Source organism: Cricetulus griseus, chromosome 2 (genome assembly GCF_003668045.3).
Source record: "Cricetulus griseus strain 17A/GY chromosome 2, alternate assembly CriGri-PICRH-1.0, whole genome shotgun sequence".
NCBI lineage: Eukaryota > Metazoa > Chordata > Mammalia > Rodentia > Cricetidae > Cricetulus > Cricetulus griseus.
In genome coordinates, this window is record NC_048595.1 from 17,606,831 (window position 1) to 17,616,739 (window position 9,909).

A 9,909-nucleotide genomic window follows, 5' to 3' on the forward strand; every position below is an offset into this window, starting at 1 on the left:
AGTGAGAATGATTAAGAGTTCAGGTTGGGCAGTGGTGGCGCACGCCTTTGATCCCAGTACTCAGGAGACAGAGGCAGGTGGATCTCTGTGAGTTCGAGGCCAGCCTGGTCTACAGAGTGAGTTCCAGGACAGCCAGGGCTGTTACACAGATGTGGAACCTGAGAAGAGAGCATCGGGGACGAGACCAAGGCTTTTGTCTGCCGTGGCCAGAGACGTCTATTGAGTGGGGAAGATGGGTTTGGGGGTGTGGATCAAGAGTCCATATTTAAAGGTGATAAATCTGAGGTCCAGCAGAAGAAGAAAGAGAAGAGGTGAGGGGACCGAGCCCGATCCCTTTCTCAGGGTCTCATAAGATAACGAGGCTCAACAGGTTGGACCAGATGAGACGTTAAGGCAAATCTGACACTCATTCCAGCACTCCTGGAAGACATCACCAATTTATTACCACACTCAGGGGTCCTCCTCAACGCAGAGCTGCAGGTGAGGATGAAGCTTTCTGTCTACCTTGGACTTGATGGAGGTCTAAGAATATGCTTTTGAGTCAGAGAGATGTTGGCTGGAGGCTAACATTGCTACCAAGCAACTTGAAAGCTCAGAAAGAATTGTTTATGCCTCCACCTCACTTTAGACTTAATGGTCCCATCTTACATGCCATTATGAAGATTAAATGTGATCATTCGAGAAAAAATGCTAAGTGCAATGCTGAGGTCACTGAGAGCACCTAATCAACAAAGGAACTGCAGCAGCAAAGTCAGGGAACTGTTATCCAGTCAGGATGCTCTGGAATCAATCCCCATTGCTTGCCTGAATCTGACCTTTTCAGCATAGTGTAATTCTAGGAGTGTCCAGAAGGAGGCGATCTTGACATTTACTTATTTGTCCACAAAGATTCCAGAAGTGGGCGGTGATTGTCCCTGGAGAAGGGCCTTCTGTTGATGGTTCTGGCTAAAGCTTCGGCCCTTCTGGGTACAATGAGCAGATCTTCTGACTCCCTCCAAAATGGGCCTGGTCCTCTCTCCCTAGACACTATTCTTGGTCTCCTTTTGCTAATAAGTTCAGGCCAAGCCATCTAATTGTCCCAAGTTATCCATCCCACCTACCCTTCCTGTCAGACCTCCCAAGCTTGGTGATCTTATGGACTGCCTTCCTGTGCAGGCTGGGTTCTCGTCCTCACTGACTCCCCACCCTCCCTGGGTCCTCCTGTATGTGCCCAAGCTTGGGACACAGGAAAGCCGGGAGGAACCTTTCAGTTGGGGCCCTAAGCACTCAGACTTCTGTCACCCACAGACAGTGACAATCACCATTCACCATCTGCTTGTCAGTGCCTTGCCCAGTGCCAGGCTAGACACTAATAGAGGGAGGCAAGGTGCTGGGCTTATGAACTCTTTAGTCTATCCTGACACAGAGGACACCCAGCCAGCCCACCTTGTGGTGACCAATGACCATAGCCTCAACAAAACGCAAGCCTACTATTTATTTACTAAGTTTTGAAACAAGGTAAGCCTATACAGCCCATGCTAGCCTTGAACTCTCCAATCTTTTGTTTTAGCGCAGGTGTGCACCACCAGGCTAATGTCACATGTGTTTATTTGTGTGCATATGTGTGTGAGTGCCTGCTTGGGTGGGGCCTGTGTGCACATGGAGGCCAGAAGAAATCGCCAGGCACCCTGCTCTCTCTCCACTGCATTCATTTGAGACAAGGTGTCTCACCGACCCTGCAGCTAGGCCAGTGGCCTGTAAGCTGCAGTCATCCTCCTGTCTCCACCTTCCATAGTGCTGGGGAGCTGAAGGCACGTGTGTGGCCATGGAGGGCTTTTTGATATGAGCCTTGGGGTCCAGACTCAGGGCCTCATGCTTGCACAGCCAGTGCTCTTACCCACTGAGCCATCTCTCCAGCCCCAGCCTCGAGTCTCTAACAGGGCTAGCCTGGACCCATCATTCTCCACCAATCAACATTGCCTATGGACTCCTCCACTGTTCCCTGATCTGCAGTATGACTTTCTTAGCCAAATATCACCAGTGTTGCCTCTAGCATCAGCCTGGCAGGTGTGCACACACACACACACACACTCCTGGTGTTTGGGATGTGACCTCATGGGAAAGCCCTGGCAGAGGGCCAGGTGCCTGGGGACACAGCTCTGACTCCTCCTTCTGTCCCCATCTCCTCCCAACACCTCCACCTCTAGACCCCCTCTTGGCTTGGTGCATTCTTGCTCTGAGCCTTGACTAAAGTTCTGCAGTCCTGTCCCCCGCCCCCCCCCACCCGGGTTGCACATAATTCCAGGAGGTCTGACCTCCCTGTGGCCTCCCTCCCGTGGGCTCCTCCCATGGCCTCCCTCCTGTGGCCTCCTATGGGTGGGAACTGCACCCTTTGGCATGTGCTTCTGACAGAATAATGCCACTAGGAGGTCATCTGCTGCCAGTGCGAACAAAAGGAGAAGAAAATGAAGATCAGTCCCAAACCACAGAGACACACCTGATGGTTTGAAAGAAGGCGACCTGGCGTCAGCCCACGCGATGGCCTGAGGATGTCACATGAGTCAGCCAAGGTGGGTAGTGGCTCCTATTGAATGTTGATACAAATGTCTCTTTTCCCTGAGAGCAACACAGTTAGGTACAGGGTGATCAGAGCAAGAAGCCAAGGCATGTCCCTCTCATCCACCACCTGGAAACTATCATTGGGGACACCTGGTGGGGGCATGTAGACCAGCCATATAGGCCTTTGAAAATAACCTCAGCCCTCCAGTGTGCTCGGTAAATACTCAGTCACTGAGCCACATGCCAGCCTCTGCAACCTACCTCTAAAATTTTAAATTACCTCAATGTCACTATATGGTCCAGGGTAAACTCAAACTTAGGGATTCTCCTGCCTCAAACTCCCAACTGTTGCGATTACTGAGCCACAACACTTAGCAACCACCTTTTCTATCCCCTCCCCCCTCTCTCCAGGGTCTCATGCAGGTTGTGCTGGCCTCAAACTCACTATGTAGCCAAGGATAACCTTGAACTCCTGGTCCTCTGTCTTCATCTCCCAAGTGCTGGGATTGTAATCTCGAAACACCACAACTGGTTTCTATGGTGCTGTGAACAGAACCCAGGGCTTGGTATGTGTTAGGCAAGCACTTTACCAACTGAACTGTGCCCCATTTCAAAGGAACCAAAGCAAACCCAAACCATAAAATATTAAACAGCAACAACGTAAGTCCAAGAAAACCCCCACGGTCTTACAACATGAGGTGCTTTCCAATACTGTTTTCTCCAGGTGATTAAAAAAACGCTCTTGCCAGGCAGTGGTGGCATACGCCTTTAATCTCAGCACTTGGGAGGCAAAGGCAGATGAATTTAAGGCCAGCCTGGTCCATAGAGTGAGTTCCAGTACAGAAACCCTGTCTTGAAAAACAAAACAAAACAAAACAAAAACCCAAAAAACAAACAAAAAACAAAAGAAAACAAAAATATTCTGGGGACTGGAGAGATGGCTCAGTGGTTAAGAACACTGGCTGCTTTTGCAAAGGACCTCAGTTCTCAGCATCCACATGACATCTCACAACTGCCTGTAGCTATTTTCAGCGGTTCTGATGCCATCTTCTGGTCTATGTGGGCACCAGACACACACACACACACACACACACACACACACACACACACACACAGTGCATACATACACTTACACATACACATATACATACAGTAAAACAAATAATCTTTAAAATAAAACAATTCTGGCAGGGAGGTGGCTCAGCTGTAAAGCCATGGCCCAGCAAGTGTAAGGACACCAGGTTAGATTTCCAGGACCCAGCTAAAAATCCAAGCATGGTATGTATGGGGTGTGTGCAACGAAATGGCTCAGCATTTGCTACGCAAACCCAGCAGCCAGAGTTTGAGCCTCACAACCTGTGTAAAGACGGAAAGAGAGAACTGACTCCCAGAATTGTCCTGTGATGCCTGCCCCGAAAGTGCGCACACATGTTGCAGCAACAATAAAAAGCCAGGTGTTTGTAATCCCATTGATGGTAAATGGTAAGAGAAGAGTTGGCGGTAGATGGATTCATAGAAGGTTGAGAGCCAGCTAGCCTGGCTTATGCGGTGAAAGTCCAGGCCAATGAGAGACACAATCTAAAGAAAAGGCGGAAGGCCTTTGAGGACAGACGCCCCAGGTTGTCTTCTGACCTCGGTACTCACTGTTTGCATGCAATAGACACAAATAGAAGATTATTCTGGCTGCGGCCACCACTTTGCTTTTAGGATTCTGCCATACTGGGGATGCTTGTCCAGCATGCATAAGACCCTGGGTTCCATTCCTGGTACTGGACATGGGTGGGTGGAACAGGCTCAGGATGGTTTGTGACCAGAAGTTTGAAAGCCAAAAAGAAAAACCAACCAACCAACCAAACAAACAAACAAACAAAAGACAGTGTCCACGCCCCACTTTGCCCCCAGCAAGCTCTCATGCTTTTGTCTGTACTGGAAATTGAACCCAGGCAGGTATGAATGCAAAATATGTGTTGTCCACCCAGCCCTGGGTCAGGACCTTTGTAATGGGCACAAGGTCTGTTATATTTGATCCTAGGCATTTGCCAGCTCTGGAGCTGGGAACCCATTTGACTGAGGGTGGGGAGAGGATAGAAATTGGGTTGGCCAAGTTCTCAGAGACTAGGATGCGCAGGCTCAGGGTCCTTGCACTGGGATTTGACAGAGAAGCTGCTGCCACTTTGGGGACTTGTAGCAACTGTGCACCTGCTCCTTGTCAGGTGCCCCATCCCTTCAGCCAAAGCTTCGACAGTTTATCCTCAGCGAACCAGGTGGCAGGGAGGTAGAAACCCTCTGTCACAGCGCAGACCGCTGAGGTTCGCAGTGGTGGAGAGGGACTTGGACAAAGCTCCACAGCCTTTAGGAAGTCAAATCTAGTTTGGGTCTCTGCTGTGATTTTAGAATGAAGTTGAGACACCGAAAGAGAAAAACATTCTCAGTAAACATTATCTGGCTGTCCCCATGGCCTTCTCTATGTGTGTCGTTGCCACGAGGGGGATATTGGGATATTGGTCCGTTTTCTAGAGGCTGAATCCTGGGTGGGGCAGGCTCCAGGGCTGCTGGAAGCTGTCTGGCGTCCCCGCCTGGGCGAGGGTCCCTGGTGAGCACGCTGCTTAGTTTCGGTCCCAGGTCCCTGCATGCTCTTTAGCCCTGCCCTGTCCCTGAGAGGGAGGGAACGAGGCACCCTGCCGCTCCCAGCTCTGGGCTGGGCGGTGGAGCTGGCCAGCACCTGCTGGGCCTCTCCCACCTCTGGTGGCGCCCTCTCCTTCCCCTCTAACTCCTCTGATTGGCCAAGGGGATCTCTAGAGGAACCTGAGAAAGCCTGAGTCAGGCTCCTGCCCTGGGGCCCCCCTCCTCTTCCTTGTGTTCCAGGTCCTGTCATTTTTTTGAGGGAAGTGACTGTAGGTGACCATCCTTGGTAACTCTGCTCCACTGGGCTGGCTGTGTGCTGTCTCCCACACTCCAATCTCCACCCCAGAGGAGGAGAGACCATCCCAGCAGTCCCAAAGATGGACCTGGTCCCTAAGCAGAAAAGGACCTGACCCTTCCCTCAGGGGAAGGCTGAGCTGACTCAGGAGAGGGCTGTAGACCTGGAAGCCAGGGTGGAGAGCTAACAGCTGGCTTTGACAGAGTGCAAAGAGCCAAGTGTCCTAAGGGTGTGGCATTTTCGCCTCCACCCTCTTCCCTGCCACAGGGTGCTCTTCCTCTTTAGGCAGATCCACACTCCCTCCAGGAAGCCCTCCCAGCTTGATCCCATCACCCTGCTTATCTCATCCTCTGTGAAGCAAGAGGAAAAGAGGACCCCAAGAGAAGACAAGCATGATGGAAATTTACTTCTAGTGCACTGCGGAAGGGTTCTCATGTCTTTGCTCACAGTATCGGGCTCCTCTTTGTGGGTCTCTCTCTCTCTCTCTCGTGTGTGTGTGTGTGTGTGTGTGTGTGTGTGTGTGTGTGTGTGTGAGAGAGAGAGAGAGAGAGAGAGAGAGAGAGAGAGAGAGAGAGAGAGGAGAGATACAGGCACACAGACACACAGAGAACACACACAGACACATAAATACACACACACACACACACACACACACATAGACACACACACACACACACACACACACACACACACACACACACACACCCCTCTATCACTACCAAATTCCCAATTTAGATTCCATCAGATGTTTTCAAAGTAGGTTTTGGAGGTTCCCCATCAACATTTACTCAGATGCATAACAACTTCACCAGAGCCAAGAGAGTCCTGTGGTCACAGATTTGTCGGCACAGGGTCCAATTCTTATGTTGTAGGCCTTCTTAGAACCCTAAATATTAAATATCCACGTCTCTCTCCCAGCACCTACAGGCTCCCAAATGTGCTTGACCTTAGATTTATTTATTTGTATAGCTGATCTTGTTGTGTAGCGATGGCCTTGGTATTTAGGCCAGGCTAGCCTCAAACTTGGGATCCTTCAACTCCCACTTGCCAAGTGCTGGCATTATAGATGTTCACCACAACATCTGGCAGATTTTTTTTTTTTTTTGGATAGTAAGCTGTCTCAAGGTGGGCCTAGGGTGTAACTGAATAAGCTTGGAGACACAGAATATTCTAGAAAGGGCAGAACCAGCTTAGTGTTGACTTTACAACAACAGAGAGCTCACTCTATGTCATAACTCAACATCTGAGATCAATGGGCGAGTTGAGTATTATTCCAGAGGGCGGGAGAGCACTCGGGTCACTGGTGAGTAGATCTGCTGCCATAATGCACCAAGCTGTGGATCCCACCAAGCTGTGGATCCTGCAGTTATGGGTCTGGGGTAGAGGTGGGGTTCTCTGGCTTCTTGTGTCCTCAAAGGAAGGAATTCAGTCAATGGGTGAATAGCACTTAAGAAGTTTATTTAGCAAAGAAAGACAAGTATTACAAGATTGGAGTAGGCTGTCCCTAAAAGCCAGGACATCCGATGGGTTCTGCCTTTTGGATTTTAAGCAAGTTTTTATGAATATTTATTCAACAGGTGGCATATTCTTAGGGTAAGGTGATTTATATATTCCCAAGTCATAGAGGTCTAGACTTCATCCTTTAAGACATTACTTACCCCATACTCTAGAAAAGCTTGCAAGGAGTGCAAAGGGGTAAGGTTGGGGTCAAAACAACCCAAGTGGTTTAACCACAAAGGGACATTCTGGCCATCAGGAGACACAGCTGCCAAGATCAAATGTAACTCCTGCTTTCCCCAGAATGATACTCAAATCCTTATTGTCCCCTACAGGCACTGGCTCTCAGGGTCCAGGGACTCCTGCTGGGCTGGTCATGGGCTCTTTACTCACACTGAGGGAAGGCTGGGAGGCATCACAACTGGGCTTGGGACACCAGGGTGTGAAGAAGGCTGGCACGCGATCCTCAGAAAGTTCTACTGGGTTTGTAGATGCAGAGTGCCAGCCAGGTTTGACTACAGATGGCCTCCATTCTGCATACAGAGAGAAGTAGGGCATGACTACAGCCCAGAGGATGCCTAGAATTTCCAAGTAAAGATCAGAACCTGGACTTGGGAAGCAGGCAGATCTGAGTGCTGAGCTCAGCTCAGGCTTTGTCTCACAGCCAGGCAAGCCTGTGGGGACTAAACTGATCAACATGCCTGGCTCCAGGCAGACAGCCTGCAAACCACAGCTGGCATTTATCAGAACAAGATCCCAGGTTATTTTCAGGCTTTCTTTGAGGACAATGTAGCCTTGTCACCTGCCAAGGCCATTTTTCCAGATATTGTCTGACACTGACTGAAACAATGAAACTAGATCATATCGTGAGAACGGAACCAGGAGCAGCTTCAATACGCTGTCATATCAGTTTCTGCCCCAGGCCCCTGAGCTGGCACGGCAGCTGTACAGTAGTAGTCAGCCAATCAGAACCCTGCACTTTTCCCAGCTGGTCATCCAGCGAATGTTCAGCAGTGCCCTGATCTGCTCATCAACCAATCAGAGTCCTAGTCCCTTGGCTGTTATTCGGTAAGAAGTGGTCACTCAGATCCCCACTGTTGTCCAGCTGGGGCTCAGCAGTGCTCTGATTGGGTGTGAGCTCTTCCAAAAGAATTGGGATCCATCTTGCACGGGTCAGTCATGTGCTACAATCTGTGTGAGCGTGTGTACACGCACATGTGTGTGTGTGCGCATGCCATGCAGCAATCTGAAGACAACTTCAGGTGTCATTTCCAGAAATGCTGCCCACCTCCTTTGAGACAGAATCTCTCACTGGCCAGGAACTTGCCGACTCGGCTAGACTGGCTGGTCGGCAAGCCCCAAGGATCATCCACCTCCCCAGCACTGGGGTTACAGGCATGCCCCGTCACACCTGCTGCTTTTTATGTGGCTTTTGGGGACTGAACTAGGCCAGTGGAGCAGTCTTCCCAGGGCCTAAGAGATGGTTACAAGAGGGACCACACAGTCATCTGGGGCATCATTGCCAAATTCTGAGACAAGACTAAGTGGCATGTGGTAGCCTGTTTATAACCCCTGCTCTTAGAGGCTGAGACAGGAGGTTTATGGGTTCAAAGCTAACTTAGGATACATAGAATGAATAATAAAAATATTTTTTGTCATGTTTATGACAAATTCTTTTTATTATTTCATTAACAAAAAAATCCCATTTTATTTTTATGATAACATCCCTTAGTCATTTTTATTACATTTTATGTGTGTGTACGGGGAGGGATGCATGAGTGCTGGGACACGTGTGGAGGTCAGAGGACAACCTGTAGGAGTTTCTTCTACAATGTGGGTCTTCAGGCTTGGCAGCAGGTACATTTGCCCATATGCCATCTTGCTGGTCCTCAGGCCTTCATTTGAATAGTTCGATACTCTACAAGGGAAACATGAGTGAATTTCAGAATAGGAGCCACGCTAAGGGAAAACGGTTTTTTTGTTGTTGTTTAAGAGAGGAAAGGAGGGCAGGCCTGTTGCATTTGTTCTTAGGGAAAAGGTCTCTCTGAGGATGACATTTGACCTGAGACACGAATGATGGACAGGGGCCAGTCATGGGATGTTCTGGAGGGAGGGCATTCCAGAGGAAGGACAAGAGTCACACAGAAGGCTCAGGGACCTAGCACACAGTGGGCGAGGGTGCCAGTGGAAATGGTTGGGGGTGGGGTGGGGAGCAGAACAGACATAGCCTAGGCTACGTCGAGGAAGATGACTTTACCAGGAAGCCCGCAAAAACTGCTGAGCAAGCAGGGCAGTCTTGAGATCAGATCTGGCATTCTTAGAATGCCACTCTGCTGTGTGCAGAAGGGCTGCACGGGAGCAAGGGTGGACAGGACAGCGGGGTAGAGGTGACTGGTGACATGGATGAGCGGATAGAAGGGGAAAGGTAGTGAGGTCCAAGGCGTGTGACGGTAACCTGCAGAAGACAATGGTGGGCAGGATAGGGGCTTGTGAGGAAGAGAGTGACTCGGGATCATCGGTGGGCTTGGTGACCAAATTAGGTTTAAAACATGGGTGAGACATCTAAAGCACTGGAAAGTGGGCGGGCAGGCAGGGAATGCCAGTCTGGGGCAGGTGGATCCGAGCAGGCGTACAGTATGGCATCACCATGGTGGGAATAGGGCCCAGGCTCTTCCTACCTTTTGTGCACTCGGGTTTCTGGAAAGGCTTCCAGGAACAGGTAGCTGAGGTGTATATGTGTGGTGGGGGAACTCCAGGCAGTGGGCAGAGCCCTGCCTCTGTCTCATAGCTCGCCTGGCTCTGCTTTGGCAGCCAGCTGACAGGTGGTCAGGAGGCGGGGTGGGTATGGCAGCCCTGGCTCAGGAAAGTGTTTGATGGGGTACAGCAGTGAGAAGAGCAATACCCAGTAGAGCAGCGCCCCCCCCACCCCAAAGTGTTTTTTCTTTCACAGGTGG